The sequence below is a fragment of the Erpetoichthys calabaricus genome, chromosome 5 (assembly GCF_900747795.2).
Source record: "Erpetoichthys calabaricus chromosome 5, fErpCal1.3, whole genome shotgun sequence".
In the NCBI taxonomy this organism is placed as follows: domain Eukaryota; kingdom Metazoa; phylum Chordata; class Cladistia; order Polypteriformes; family Polypteridae; genus Erpetoichthys; species Erpetoichthys calabaricus.
The window spans coordinates 27,889,094-27,905,795 of NC_041398.2; the positions used below are offsets into that span (position 1 = coordinate 27,889,094).

Genomic DNA, 16,702 nt, shown 5'->3' on the forward strand with positions numbered 1-16,702 from the left:
AAACTCAAGTTCTGGAGGGCCGCAATGGCTTCAGGCATGCCTGGATCTACCATGAGGGTGACTTGGATACATACCCTGGGAACCTGTTCACAAAGAGACCTTAACAAATATGAGAATAAAATGCCTAATGATAGGAAAATTCCACATTTTCAGTGACAAGTCATCCCCACTATTTGCGAGCGCCACAGACACAAAGTGGATGGCGCATAGCGCACGCAGGCCAGGAGGTTGTTGAGCGAAGCGAGCAGGGGGTGAAGCCCCCTAGTGTGTGTATATATATACTGGTCCTAGGTGAGGGATGAGACAAAGAGCGGTTAAACAAAACCTCCTATGATGAAAAACAATTTTGGACGGCGTTTTTCCTTGCCCGGACGCGGGTCACCGGGGCCCCACTCTGGAGCCAGGCCTGGAGGTGGGGCTCGATGGCGAGCGCCTGGTGGCCGGGCTTGCACCCATGGGGCTCGGCCGGGCACAGCCCGAAGAGGCAACGTGGGTCCCCCTTCCCATGGGCTCACCACCTATAGGAGGGGCCAAGGAGGTCGGGTGCAGTGTGAGTTGGGTGGTGACCGAAGGCGGGGACCTTGGCGGTCCGATCCTCGGCTACAGAAGCTGGCTCTTGGGACGTGGAATGTCACCTCTCTGAAGGGGAAGGAGCCTGAGCTAGTGTGCGAAGTTGAGAGGTTCCGGCTAGATATAGTCGGACTCACCTCGACGCACAGCTTGGACTCTGGAACCAATCTCCTTGAGAGGGGCTGGACTCTCTACCACTCTGGAGTTGCCCCCGGTGAGAGGCACCGAGCGGGTGTGGGTATACTTATTGCCCCCCGACTTGGAGCCTGTACATTGGGGTTTACCCCGATGGACGAGAGGGTAGCCTCCCTTCGCCTTCGGGTTGGGGGACGGGTCCTAACTGTTGTTTGTGCGTATGCACCGAACAGCAGTTCAGAGTACCCACCCTTTTTGGAGTCCCTGGAGGGGGTGCTAGAGGGCATACCTTCTGGGGACTCCCTCGTTCTGCTGGGAGACTTCAATGCTCACGTGGGCAATGACAGTGAGACCTGGAAGGGCGTGATTGGGAGGAATGGCCCCCCCGATCTGAACCCGAGCGGTGTTTTGTTATTGGACTTCTGTGCTCGTCACGGATTGTCCATAACGAACACCATGTTCAAGCATAGGGGTGTTCATATGTGCACTTGGCACCAGGACACCCTAGGCCTCAGTTCGATGATCGACTTTGTGGTCGTGTCGTCGGACTTGCGGCCACATGTCTTGGACACTCGGGTGAAGAGAGGGGCGGAGCTGTCAACTGATCACCACCTGGTGGTGAGTTGGCTTCGATGGTGGGGGAGGATGCCGGTCAGGCGTGGTAGGCCCAAACGTGTTGTGAGGGTCTGCTGGGAACGTCTGGCAGAGCCCCCTGTCAGAAGAAGCTTCAACTCCCACCTCCGGCAGAACTTCGACCACATCCCAAGGGAGGTGGGGGACATTGAGTCCGAATGGGCCACGTTCCGTGCCTCTATTGTTGAGGCAGCTGACCGGAGCTGTGGCCGTAAGGTGGTCGGTGCCTATCGTGGCGGCAATCCCCAAACCCATTGGTGGACACTGGCGGTGAAGGATGCCGTCAAGCTGAAGAAGGAGTCCTACAGGACCCTTTTGTCCTGTGGGACCCTGGAGGCAGCTGATAGGTACCGGCAGGCCAAGCGGAATGCGGCTTTGGTGGTTGCTGAGGCAAAAACTCGGGCGTGGGAGGAGTTTGGGGAGGCCATGGAGAACAACTTTCGGACGGCTTCGAAGAGATTCTGGTTCACCATCCGGCGTCTCAGGAAGGGGAAGCAGTGCAGCGTCAACACTGTATATGGTGGGGATGGTGCGCTGCTGACCTCGACTCGGGACGTTGTGGGTCGGTGGGGGGAGTACTTCGAAGACCTCCTCAATCCCATTAACATGCCTTCCAATGAGGAAGCAGAGCCTGGGGACTCAGAGGTGGGCTCCCCCATCTCTGGGACTAAGGTCACCGAGGTGGTCAAAAAACTCCTTGGTGGCAGGGCCCCGGGGGTGGATGAGATACGCCCGGAGTTCCTCAAGGCTCTGGATGTTGTAGGACTGTCTTGGTTGACACGCCTCTGCAACATCGCATGGACATCAGGGACAGTGCCTCTGGATTGGCAGACCGGGGTGGTAGTCCCCCTTTTTAAGAAGGGGGATCGGAGGGTGTGTTCCAACTACAGAGGGATCACAGTCCTCAGCCTCCCTGGAAAAGTCTATTCAGGGGTTCTGGAGAGGGTCCGTCGGATAGTCGAGCCTCGGATTCAGGAGGAACAGTGTGGTTTTCTTCCTGGTCGCGGAACAGTGGACCAGCTCTATACCCTTAGCAGGGTCCTGGAGGGTGCATGGGAGTTTGCCCAACCAGTCTACATGTATTTTGTGGACTTGGAAAAGGCATTCGACCGTGTCCCTCGGGGAATCCTGTGGGGGGTACTCCGAGAGTATGGGGTACCGGCCCCCCTGATAAGGGCTGTTCGGTCCCTGTACGATCGGTGCCAGAGCCTGGTCCGCATTGCCGGCAGTAAGTCGAACCTGTTTCCAGTGAGAGTTGGACTCCGCCAGGGCTGCCCTTTGTCACCGATTCTGTTCATAACTTTTATGGACAGAATTTCTAGGCGCAGCCAGGGCGTTGAGGGGGTCCGGTTTGGTGGGCTCAGGATTGGGTCACTGCTTTTTGCAGATGATGTTGTCCTGTTTGCTTCATCATGCCGTGATCTTCAGCTCTCTCTGGATCGATTCGCAGCCGAGTGTGAAGCGGCTGGGATGAGAATCAGCACCTCCAAATCCGAGACCATGGTCCTCAGCCGGAAAAGGGTGGAGTGCCCTTGTTCATGAGTGAGGGAAGAATGGAGCGTGAGATTGACAGGCGGATCGGTGCGGCATCCGCAGTAATGCGGGCTCTGCATCGGTCTGTCGTGGTGAAAAAGGAGCTGAGCCGCAAGGCGAAGCTCTCAATTTACCAGTCGATCTATGTTCCTACCCTCACCTATAGTCATGAACTATGGGTAGTGACCGAAAGAACGAGATCGCGAATACAAGCGGCTGAAATGAGTTTCCTCCGCAGGGTGTCTGGGCTTTCCCTTAAAGATAGGGTGAGAAGCTCAGTCATCCGGGAGGGGCTCAGAGTAGAGCCGCTGCTCCTCCGCATCGAGAGGAGTCAGATGAGGTGGCTCGGGCATCTGATTAGGATGCCTCCCTGGTGAGGTGTTCCGGGCACGTCTAACCGGGAGGAGGCCCCGGGAAAGACCCAGGACACGTTGGAGGGACTATGTCTCTCGACTGGCCTGGGAACGCCTTGGGATTCTCCCGGAAGAGCTAGAAGAAGTGGCCGGGGAGAGGGAAGTCTGGGCATCTCTGCTCAAGCTGCTGCCCCCGCGACCCGACCTCGGATAAGCGGGAGACAATGGATGGATGGATGGATTTATATATATATATATATATATATATATATATATATATATATATATATATATATATATATATATATATACTCCCTCAAAGTCCAGGCCACACCACAATGCCTCTCTTCAGGTCCGCCTCCACTCTTCTCCTCCAAGCTCTGTCCTTCTGCTCTCCCAACTCCAGCCATCAAATGGAGGGAGGCGGCCCCTTTTACAGTATAATCACCCGGACGTGCTCCAGGTGCCTCCCTATGATCTTCTGCCGGCACTCCCTGGTGTGGCGGAAGTGCCAGCTCTGCACCCGGAAGCACTTCGGGTGTCCCTGGTCTTTGTCCCCCCAGCACTTCTGGGTGTGGCGGAAGTGCTGAGGACCAGGGCTCTCCTGGCATCTGGGCACCCCCTGGCAGTGACCACGGGCCCCTATAGGGTTGAGCTTCAAAGTTTGGTTCCCCTGGTCACCAAAGCCACCAGGGCGGTCGCCCCCCTCATTGTCTGGAGAAGGCGTAATCCCTCTTCTGGTCCTTCTGGGTGTCCCGGCTGGGTACCACCCCCAGACGCTTGCCACAATATATATATATATATACAGTATGTGCAGTAATATAAGATTAAATTGTATAAGGATTTAAAAATATTTGAATTTTTGCAGTATTTTAAGATCCTTAATTCTAATTTTGTGTTTTCATTTTAATTCAGTTCTCATAATTGTATCTAAATACTGTCAACTAATGACACTGGTGCAAATGACCCATAATGAGAAAGGGTAGCCATTTGAGTGTCACCCACTCCAGTGTGGTATTATCAGGAAATAATGGCTCAGATATCCACAAGTATTACACAGCAATAGTATAGCATTATTTCCTACCTAACACTCAAATTGTTACTTCATCCAGTCAAAATGTAACATTTGCAGCTTGCAATTTCTGGATACATTCAAAGACATAGAAACTGGAAAACAGCAGCCTGATTACTTAGAGCAGAATTTCAATTTAAAGACACAAAATCTGCAGCCAGGACTGAACATCAGTGCAACTACATTATAAGTCAAGAATATAATGAAAATACAATTGGCATTACATACTTCACATATGCACCTGTCACTTGGAAAATTATAGTAACGTTTAAGTAACATCTATTAGTATATTAACATATGCATATTAACAAAAGTCTCACTTATTTGACAAAGTGGTTCCCCTTGAAAATTTTAGTTAGTGGGAAGCATTGGATGTTGACCGGGAGGGGCGTAAGAAGTGGAATCAATATATAATTAAATAATTTTACCAATAATCCATCCTTTTTTTTCAACCAGCTTATCCATCCATCCATCCATCCACCCGGCCATTTTCCTAAGCCACTTGTCCAAAGCAGGGGCATGGGGCAGCAGAAGTCTATCATCTCTTTGATATCAAGGCCTAGTAAACACCAGTAATGCTATTAGAATGCCTTCCTTCAATGATGCATATCGCAGATGGATATTGTAGAGACGTCCTTCATTTGTGCCTTAGTCACAGAGGTGAACTATCAGGCTAACTGCGAAACACACTGTTAAGTATGACCTGCCTAGTGAAGCGCATTCTGACACACAAATAGACCTTTTCACAATAAAAGTCATCTCTTGCATTACATTACAGGAGACAAACAAAGATAGCCATCTGTCACTTGAATACTGTGTGTTGTAAACATTTTACTGTTACATGTATGGAAATGCCTACTTGCATCTCCAACCAACATACAGCACATCACTAATGTAGTCTTTGGTCATGTTGTGCCTTGATTGTAGCATCTCCTAACTGTCAGAGGTACTGTCACTGCAGGTGCTCCAAAATGCAATGTCACGGCTCGCTTTTAACCAGCCATCATGGGCTCACGTCACTGAACTTCTCAGGTGCCACCACCGGCTCCCTTTAGTAGCACCATCAAGATTAACTCAGCCTGCCAAACACTGAGCTCATCCCAGCTAGTCCTTTGATTCAACATACCTGTAAAGCTCAGCTCATTATCATTAGCAACCTAACCTAAATTGGCACGTAACGATGGGGTTGTAAATCATTAATGATCATCTAATTTTTGCTCATTACATTGCAGCAGTCTCCTTTTCTGCCAAATGCACTCTTTATAACATCTGCAAGGTCAGACCCACATCTGATGGAGCATTCAGCTCAACTTCTTCTCCGGACCTTCTTGTCCATTGCTTGGCTACTTCAAGTCTTTACTGGCAGGTGTACTTTCAAGCCATTGCAGATGCTGTGAAATTCACTTTCAATCAGCCAAGTCAGGCACATGTTACTCCTTTTCTCAGGTCATTCCATTCCATTGACTTCCTGTAGAAGCATACATTAAATTCAACATATACTTATATGGAGGACCTGTGCACCTTCCCAACTACTCATGTCTGCTATTGAATGGCATCTTTTCATGAGTAGCTCCTCACAGGTGGAATGAGCTGCCCACTGCCATACGCTGCTCACTTCCTTAGTGTTTAAGAAGCATTGGAAGACTTTTTCTTTTGTCAGTACCTTCCTGATTGCTAAAGATTTTGATGCAAGGTACTTAAAGTGAACTAGTTATATGTTTTATTTGGTTTAATAGTTGAATACTTATAAGGTCTAGAGCACTTTTCACTTTTTTAGGTCACATGTTGTATCCTACTCTTATAAAACTCGGTGTAGAATCCTAAGTAATGCTGGCTCGATTATGTCGAACTCATCTGTAAGTTGTAGCTGTCTGGAGCAGCTCAGATTCACACGATTATAGAGTTGGTGATTAGTTTATTTGTTTGGACCCCAGGCAAGCACCCAGCCTTGGTTCAACTCACATCACTCACTCACAGAGTCAAGAAATAAAAGTATATAAATAAAGCTGCATAAAGCTGTATATTAAAATGAAACAAAAATATAAACAACAAATAAATAGATAGCCTTCCCTTTCCTCCACAACGGTATCAAATACCAACCCAACCATAAACACATAACAATAAACACTCACTACAAAGTCCTTAACATAATCCAAATGCATCCGATGCAATGGAAGATTGGAGAGTGAAGATCCTGTGAACTGCTCGCAGAGATGAATATAAAGTTTGTCCTACTCTTTCTGAAACGATGCAATCAACAGCAATTTTGAGATCTCTCCATAAGTGTTCAATCGGATTTAGATCCAGACTCATTGCTGGCCACTTCAGAACTCTCCAGCGCTTTGTCTTCAACCATTTCTGGGTGCTTTTAGAGTTATGTTTGGGGTCATTGTCCTGCTGGAACACCCATGACCTCTGACGCAGACCCAGCTTTCTGACACTGGGCCCTACATTGCGCCCCAATATCTTTTGGTAGTCTTCAGATTTCATGATGCCTTGCACACAGTCAAGGCATCCAGTGCCAGAGGTAGCAAAACATCCCCAAAACATCTATGAACCTCCACCATGTTTGACTGTAGGTACTGTGTTCTTTTCTTCGTAGGCCTCATTCCATTTTCTGTAAACAGTAGAATGTTGAGCTTTACCAAAAAGCTCTACCTTGGTCTCATCTGTCCACAAGATGTTCGCCCAGAAGGATTTTGGCTTCCTCAAGTACATTTTGGCAAACTCCAGACTGGCTTTTTTATGTTTCTGTGTCAGCAGTGGGGTCCTCCTTGCTCTGCTGCCATAGCGTTTCATTTCATTCAGATGTCGACGGACAGTTCGAGCTGACACTGTTGCACCCTGAGTCTGCAGAACAGCTTGAATATGTTTTGAAGTTGATTGGGGTTGTTTATCCACCATTCGGACTATCCTTCGTTGCAGTCTTTTATCAGTTTTTCTCTTCTGTCTACGTCCAGGTTGATTAGCTACAGTGCTATGTGTTGTGAACTTCTTGATTATGTTGCGCACAGTGGACAAAGGAACATGAAGATCTCTGGAGATGGACTTGTAGCCTTGAGATTGTTGATATTTTTCCACAATTTGTTCTCAAGTCCTCAGATAATTCTCTGCTCTTCTTTCTGTTCTCCATGCTTAGTGTGGCACACTCAGACACACAACAGAAAGGTTGAGTCAACCTTTCTCCATTTTAACTGGCTTCAGGTGTGATTGCTATATTGCCAGCACCTGTTTCTTGCCACAGGTGAGTTCAAACGAGCATCATATGCTTGAAATAAAATGATTTACCCACAATTTTGAAAAGGTGCCAATAATTTTGTCCGGCCCATTTTTGGAGTTGTGTGTGACATGATGTCAGATTTGGCTTTTTTTCTCTGTTTTTTCTTGTTGTTCTAATGCACATAAAGGAAATAAACATGTATATACAAACATTTGTAATTGCAACAATTTTCTGGGAGAAATGGTGCATTTTCTGGGAAAATTCCAGGGGTGCTGATAATTTCGCCCATGACTGTATGTCTTTTTAATCCTAACTCATACATCTTCATGCTTAGTGAAATATTATATCTACTTGTCTCATGTGCATATAATCTATATTACTAAACGAAGGTTGTATATATGCACGGATGCCAGACGCCAGACGCACCGAAGCGCACGCGCACTGCGCCTCAGCGCCCCAGAGTCAAACCCAGTGGCTTCCCAGACTCAGTAGGTAGTGCCCAAACAACACAACACAACCTGTAAACTAAACTTCAGGTCACAATACAACCGCCGCCCGAACGCGCACTCCACCGCATATAAAACCTTCGTTTAGTAATGTTTACGAAGGTCGTATATATGCACGGATGCCAGACGCAACCCGTGCCAAAAGCACACGCGCACTTGCACAGCGCCCCAAAGTCAAACCCAGCGGCTTCCCAGAGTCAGTAAGTGGCACCCAAACAACACAACACAACCTGTAAACTAAACTTGAGGTAAAGCATGCACGCCAACAAGTTGCCATGGTGACATATTTAAACATAGACATAGAATAACTAGACACCTCATGACTAGCAGAATCATATGTCAACGTCGCCGCCATATTGTGAGAGGCACTGCTGTGGAGTGAAGTAATGAATAATGTGCTGCTTGGGATTGTACAAACCGCTGTACGCTCCAAACCAGATCCCGGGGGATTACATTTCATAGGTAAGGCTGAACAATTGTTTTGGTTATATTTGGCCATTAGAAAATCCTGTTTTATAATCTTTACTTTAGCTAAGCCAGGCTAAGCTAGCAAAGCTATGCATTTATGTGCTCAAGTGAGCCTGCAAACAACGTTTTGGCTAAACATATTTAGTCACTATGTAGATTGTTGTTAGCTGTTAATATTTCTCAAACTTGATGATGTTTTTTCTCAAGGAGCACATTGGGGAAACACAGTTTAAAATTGACAACCATCATTTTATGCTCATGTCTTGAGTTGTGTATGTCTTCCACAAACTAAGGCTGCACCATATTGCCAGACTGAATACTCTCAAATTACAGGATCTGAGTGAGCGAGACGGAGTGTAAGTCCGGAGGAGATCAGTGAGGTTGTGGAGAGCTTTAAATGTTGAGTGGTATTTTGTATTGTATTCTGTAGTTAACAGTGAGCCAGTGAAGTTGAGAGAGAATAGGTGTGATATGTTCAGTGTATTTACAACAGCAGGATATTATCCTGGCAGCAGAATTGTGAAGAAGTTGTAAGCGATGGATACGTTTTTGTCGGATGCCAGATAGAATACCATTACACTAATCTATACGTGACATGACTTGGGCATTAAACAATACTTCAGTACTGTGTTGCATAAGAACAGGACAAAGTCAGGAAATGTTTTGAAGATAGAAGAAGGCAGTCCCCAAAATATTACTTATATGGGAGGAATGATTAATAATAATAAGTATACAGTAATCCCTCACCTATCGCGGGGGTTACGTTCCAGCCCCCCGCGATAGGTGAAAATCCGTGAAGTAGCGACCTATATTTATTTTATTATTTATACATATTTTAAGGCTTTATAAACCCTTCCCACACTCTTATAAACCTTTCTCAATCTCTTGTTAACCTTTCCCACGCTCATATAAACACTTCCTATGCTCTTAAACACTTTCTACATTCTTAAACACCGCAGACCAACACTGCACACTGCATGCAGCGATCAGACGTCAATGTGTCTGCACTCGCTTTGTGAAGGGGGGCAGCTGAACTCACGCTGAGCAGAAATGGACTTTGTGCTGCTTCTGCCAAAATGCCTGCTTGTCGCTCTACACGAGGAGTGTGTGTGGGTGTGTGAGAGCTGAACGCACCTTCGCTCAAACCCCCCCTCCCTGGAAGCGCAGTACGCTCCTGCCACTTCGCATTGTCAAGGGGGTGGGGAGCTGAATGAACGCTAAGGGGAAGTGGACTTTGAGCTGGCTTTGTGCTGCTTGTCGCTCTGCGTGTCAATAATTTAAAAGCCTGTACATCACCAATTTTCCTGTCTCACTGTCTTGTCTTGCGTGAAGTTAAAATGTTTTATAATAGTGAGATGTTACTCATATCCTTAGCCCGACATCCACATATCATATGTGTTAACAAAGTGTGTTTTATAAGTTTACATGTGTTTAAAGCATGTGGGATGGGAATTTTAAGGCTTAAACTATAAAAATGTTTATTTATATGGTCTTTCTATATCGCGGATTTTCTCCTGTTGCTGATGGGTCTGGAACATAACTTCCGCGATAGGCGGGCAATCACTTGTATTTAAAAACCCGCGAAGTCGTGAATCCGCGAAAAGTGAACCGCGAAGTAGCGAGGGATTACTGTAATCATTATTATTTAATAATTGCCATTATTAATGTATAAATGGATATAAATAATTGCATTTAAATGATTCGCCAAAATCTGTTGTATGTAAATGATACTGTTTTAAACGTTATTGTTTTTTCATCAGAAAACCCGGTTTCCACGTCTACCTGTATTAGTTTAAATGGCACGTTTGCCACTCGCAATAAGGCTGACGCACTGATGTATCGTGTCGACTGGGAAACACAGTGAATGCGCTGTCTATCTATATATGTCTATGTATTTAAACTTGAGGTAGTGGTGACTACTGACAGTGCCAGCAGTCAGCTACTCCACAGTGCCAGCGGTCAGTGTTCTCCACTCCACAGTACCAGCAGCTACTCCACTACACAGTGCCACCAGTCAGTGTGCTCTAATCCACTGTGCCAGCACTCAGTGTGGCAGCTGTCAGTGTGGTTTATTTGTATCACATTAAGGTAATACAGTGTTAATAGTAAGTTCAATTATGATTCCTAAAAACAAACGACTTCTAGCTAACAACACACCCATAGAAAAACAAAAAGGAGACTGCATAGATAAAAACAATGAACGAAGGCACCTACAACGCGCTTCTGAAACACCAGAACCAAACGAGTCATGGCTCCAAAAAGAAACAGCTTTAGTACAAATATATTTAGTTAATTAAATTGAAACTTTCCCAGGACGCTCCCACCCTTCATGAGTTTTCATCCCTACAAAGATTGGAGGGAACAGAAAGTAACTGCCCTTCTTGGATTTGCGATTCTTTAGAGAATCGGGGGTTTACTGGTACTTTTCTAATAGGTGCAAATGGCCAATTTTAAGAATACAATTTTCATTACTTACTGGCTGCACAAAATGTCTGGCCCAGCAAACTTTCATGGTTTCTAAACCTGGTCCAAATGAATTTGTAATTGAATAGGCCTACTCGGGCGGCACGGTGGTACAGTGGGTAGCGCTGCTGCCTCGCAGTTAGGAGACCCGGGTTCGCTTCCTGGGTCCTCCCTGTGTGGAGTCTGCATGTTCTCCCCGTGTCTGTGTGGGTTTTCTCCCACAGTCCAAAGACATGCAGGTTAGGTGCATTGGTGATTCAAAAAATTGGCCCTAGTGTGTGTGTGCACCCTGCAGTGGGTTGGCGCCCTGCCTGAGGTTTGTTTCCTGCGTTGGCTGGGATTGGCTCCTGTGACCCTGTAGTTAGGATATAGCGGGTTGGATAATGGATGGATAGGCCTACTCTATAAGGGTGCCCCCATAAAAGGTAAGGTTGTGATTTTAGATAAGGAAGACAAAAGTCCTTATACTCAGTAATCATAGCGCTGGAGAGGGTTGACGTGCTAGGAAGAATTTCACTGTACTCTATACTAGGGCGGAGTGGTGGCCCTGAGGCTAGGGATCTGCACTGACAATCGGAAGGTTGCCAGTTCGAATCCCGTAAATGCCAAAGGAGACTCTGCTCTGTTGGGCCCTTCAGCAAGGCCCTTAACCTGCAATTGCTGAGCGCTTTGAGTAGTGAGAAAAGCGCTATATAAATGCAAAGAATTATTATTATTATTACTAGTGTGTCAATCCTGATCATATGAACTTATGACAGAACCTGTGTGGAGCATGTTGTCCAGGACTTCAGATGAATTGTGTGCCATGGCAATGTGATCCTGGTCCAGACATTTCAGTATGTCATTGTGCCCAAGATATTTATCAAGAAGATCCTCTCCCAGTAGAATAACTGGGTTTACCATATCACTATAAGTTTAAAATCCATAATTAAAAAAATGGTATTTCATCAATCACATTTCTCTTTCTTAAAACTGTCCACAATGTACCATGGGTAAGACCCAACCTGTGAGTGCTGTCATATAGCTCCTGCATCACTAGGCCACATGTTTTGGGAAGCACTAATTTAATATCATTTTGGACCAAAATCTTTGCCTAGTTCTCAAACAGTCTTAATGTCACAATTACTCCAAATCCAAATAACAGTGATATTTGGTGGACTCCCTGAAGGCTTTAAAGTGCATAAGGATAAGTCGATTGTAACATCCTACACCACATTATGCTGTTATTTTATACTTGATTTGCTGTATGACAATATGATGTTCTGGTTTTGGAAAAAAAAAATCAATAGTTTTAGATTATCTCTTACCCAATAGATATAAAATATTAAATACACATTCTGATCAGAGGCGTGACCACGGGGGGGTGGGGGGGGGGGGGTTGGGGTGGGCACTGCCCCCGCAGCGAAATGCTCTGTCTGTCCAATGAAAACTCTGGAGAAGAATAACATTTGATTTTCAAAACTGAGTTGCTTTCCAATCGGCCCGTTTGAATTTGGGGCGTATCCGCCACTAGACAGGCACCGTGCTGCTCACAGTTCACTTCACCGCACATTTTGCAGCACGTTTTGAACCTGTTGACCGCATTCTTTAATTAAAGCAGCGCATACGTTCCATTCTTCTTTTATTTTCTGGTTGGTAACACCAAAGGCTATGCATAGGTGGCTTATTAAAAAGCAGACATCTTCAACCTCTGTCCCTCCGCAAGCTGCTGGCTCCAAGTTTTGAGCCCAGCACCGCTGCTACCAACACGGAGCACAGCACACCCACGTCGGGAACTGAAACTCCAAAAGATGTAGATAAGCCTACACAATCCTCCAGCTCTGCACCCGTGTCGGGTACTCCAAACCTCTGCCTTCAACAAAATATACAGTCTGGTCTGCCTGACTTAAATATGGATAGCCCATCCCAGCCCGTTTTAATTAATTATCCCAAGCACGCATTCGGAAAGACACTTAGATGTTTTAGTGCAAGCTGGTATCAGTCTCGACCATGGCTTGAATATTCTGTTGTCCGTGATGGCAGCTTTTGCTTTGCCTACCACAAATTTAGTGTTTCCAATTCGGACTGCGAGGACATATTCACCAAACACAGCTACACTAATTGGAAAAAAGCTCTAGAAAAAGACGGTGGCGGCTTCCACAAACACGCGTCTAGTATCCTGCACGTCAGAGCCATGTCTGCATCACAGCACTCATCATTGGTCTTCAGCTGCATGCGAAAGCTCTTTCTCTACTTTGAACCGCATTCTCACTCCACTCCGCCGAACAATGCTGCATTCAAGGAAGAGAATTTTAGTCATTCTGGCACACGAGAAAAACATCACAGAAAATCAAGACATGAATGAATTTATTTCAGAATTTGCCAAGAGTAATCGCAGACTGGTCCTGTAGATAACATCCAGGTGAAACTGATGTCCTATAGCCTCCCATGACTACAATAAGCCACGTTTCTGTTCTTGCTCTCGTATGTTGTATACATTTGACTTTATTGATATTTACCTCGTAGATGTAGTTCTATATTTGTTCACAAAAAATAATAATACAAGTTCCATTGCCTCTGTTAATTTTATTGAACAATAGGTTATGATTTATGCCACAATTTTTGCTTTTATATGTTATATAAAACTATGTTGTTATTATTATTTGACCCCCTACAAAAATAGGGATGGATGGATGGATATCCCCCCCCCCCCCCCCCAGACAAGCCAAATGCCCACCCACACATGATGTTCTGGTCACACCTCTGTTTCTGATACAGAGGAAGGCAACATGACAATCCAAAATTATACACGCCTCGATCTCACCTGCTTTTCTTTTTGTACTTTAAGTACAAACGATCAACTTTCCACGACTCAATACCTCTGTATGTGGTATAGGCAGATTTAACTTCCTTGTCTCAAAAGATAAAAAGACACTGTGATTAAAATACATTTTTTCTAAAATCTTAAGATTTAAAATGTGCTACGACGTCGAATCACCTTTTATTACATCCCTCGAAATATACACGTTGCTAACCATACACGGCTAACGAATTGTTCACAAATTTCCCAACGATGTATGTAAAATAATTTTTAATCGTAAACGTTTCTGCCGATGATGATCTCCATAAAGCCATCTACAACTGCACCAGAATGGAAAACACAGAAGAGCGCCCCAAAAAATGATGTGGTGAAAGATATATTGCATCTGTAGTGGTTTAATACTACCAAAATAAATGAAAGTGAAACGCTTTAGAGCTTTCGCTTAAGAATCCACGTTTTGAGGAGACCTTGAGAATACCAAACTCCCAAGTATTTCTGTAAGGACTAACAATCTGTCCATAGTTTAATGTCCACAAAGCATAAACCGCATTAGTTCTTTTAGCAATCAATCTGCATTCGTAAAACATGGGTGTTCAGGCTTCCATTTCCGAACACTACGTGATCATAAGATTTCACAATTTTGTTAATTACTTTGAAACCTTCGCTGTGGCAACGAGCAGAATGCAAATGAGGCCTATATCTCCGAATGCGCTCCACATTAAAAGACGGTGTGCCTCGTGAGTCTAACGAGATCACACCCCCAAAGCCCAACCGCGTTCTGCGCAAGCGCAAAATCAAATTGCAGCAAAAAAAAAAAAAAACAGGTGCTGGGGATCAGCGTAAAAAGCAACTTCTCCTAATGATTACATCTTGCCTGAAGAAGGGGCCTGAGTTGCCTCGAAAGCTTGCATATTGTAATCTTTCTAGTTAGCCAATAAAAGGTGTCATTTTGCTTGGCTTTTCTCTACATTCATAATGGCTAACACGGTACAACACCCTAGTACTACTAATGTAGTAGATAGTAACTCAGTCAAGTATCTTTCCTCTTTTTTTGCATTCCAACAAAATATCGACCGTCCCTGGGTGGGCTCGAACCACCAACCTTTCGGTTAACAGCCGAACGCGCTAACCGATTGCGCCACAGAGACGATGATAAGTGAGAAGTGTTGCACTCTCTGTAGACAATACGGATTAAGGGACAGCCCGCTGTAAAAAAAATGAAAATATAGGGTTGTTGTTTGTGAAAGAAATATTAGGTTGTTACACGGTCCCTATGAAGAAAGAAAAAAAATCAGACAGAGCAGGGAGAGGCTGTAAAGTACATCTTCTGCTGGAAAACGTGCAGAAAAGACATGCCCTCTAAGTGTAGAAAAAGGAGAAATGACGAACTGAAGCCATTCTCTCGGTGACGCTAGTGTAACCTGGTAGCTACTCTGAAGTTATTTGTCGAACGTCCCCGTTCAGTACAGTCGGACAGGTGTAGGTAGTAGAAGAACCCGGAAGAAAGTTGTGACCGGCAGGGTTACTTATATTTCATTTTAAAAATCCAGCATGTGGGCTGGAGGGCTTTTAAGGTGACTAGAGAAGATGTTCCAGCTATTCTCGTGAGATTTAACCTGTAGCTAGGTTCCATGGTGTAATGGTTAGCACTCTGGACTCTGAATCCAGCGATCCGAGTTCAAATCTCGGTGGAACCTTCTTGCTACGGGAAGTTGCTGTCTGTTTACATTGGATACAAGATGAGCATTTTGATTGGCTCGAAACCGATTGTACATAACACGTGACCCTTAAAGGGGCGAATCTCTGTGGAATTCGACCTTGTGCTGCAAGATTTGAATAGCGACAGCATCGGTCATGTACCACTAATAATACCAAGAACCCCCTCGCCCCCCACCTGACTTGGTAAAAAGGTAGTCGTAAAGTATTACTTTTAAAATATATAAATAATTATGATTATAATAGCATTATCCAAACTGCATAATCCAATTCAGAGTCTTGGGAGTGTACCTTGTATCTCGATTACTGACAACATAGAAGGTAGTAATCAACCCTGGATGAGGTACTGGTCCACCACTGTTACACACATGGGAGAAAGTTTAGTCTCAAAGAAAGATCAGATTATTTTTATTGTAATCGCATTTGCCCTGCACTAGTGGTGCATGCACGTTAAAGTGTTCTTTTATTCAACGCCGCCAATACTGAAAAGCGATTTGGGGACTTCTAATTGTGTTGGTGAATTATTAAATGACAGAACTATACTGCTTGCGAACAGCTGAGAAACACATTGCGTCTCCTTTAAGAATGACTTTTTTCTATGTTGAGAACGCGCTAATTCGGTCCCGAGAGACCAAGGCTGGAGATAACAACGACGCATGCGCGCGATGATTCGCCAGGCAGAGATAACTGTCAGTGAAATCTGCTTAAACCGGGTGGGTATGTTTAGACAACTCAGTGAGTGTCGCATTTCTAAACCAATCCAATGCCTCATGAAGGTGCTGCTCAAAATAGGTGCGGTGATTTTGAACTGCAAAGATGAGAACTTCTGTTTACCATGAACCGTCTAAAGCTGGACAGTCTCCTAAATGTGTGTGGTGTGTGCAGAGAGCACAATGCACATGTTTAACATAAAAAAAGTTATTTTAACGTAACCCGTGGCGGGGGGAAAACCCTTCAATAGCTTCAGATTATACATTGTCCTTCGACAGCAGGAATAAATGAATGATAAATAAGAACGGTATGTCGTCCCAGGTGCTGCGTGTGCTCTCTGTTGTTTACGATAGTGTTGGGGTCAATGAAAGCTTGACAGAATTGGCAGTTATATTCATGAAAATCTAAACAGCAAAATATGTGTTTGAAGTAAACGGTGCCTCACACTCCATCAAAAGCACTGTCGTTACTACCGTTAGGAGAGCAGATGCAGATTTCAGTAGTGAAAACACCAGAATCAGC

General features: G+C 45.1%; 2 non-coding genes across 2 annotated transcripts; one reads left to right on the forward strand and one right to left on the reverse strand.

The window, feature by feature from the left end:
- Positions 1–14,827: 14,827 nt before the first annotated feature.
- On the reverse strand, positions 14,828–14,901 carry trnan-guu (transfer RNA asparagine (anticodon GUU)). The gene has a single exon. It is a non-coding gene; the product is annotated as a tRNA-Asn (tRNA).
- A 477-nt stretch (positions 14,902–15,378) lies between these two features.
- On the forward strand, positions 15,379–15,450 carry trnaq-cug (transfer RNA glutamine (anticodon CUG)). Its single transcript has one exon. It is a non-coding gene; the product is annotated as a tRNA-Gln (tRNA).
- Positions 15,451–16,702: the final 1,252 nt, after the last annotated feature.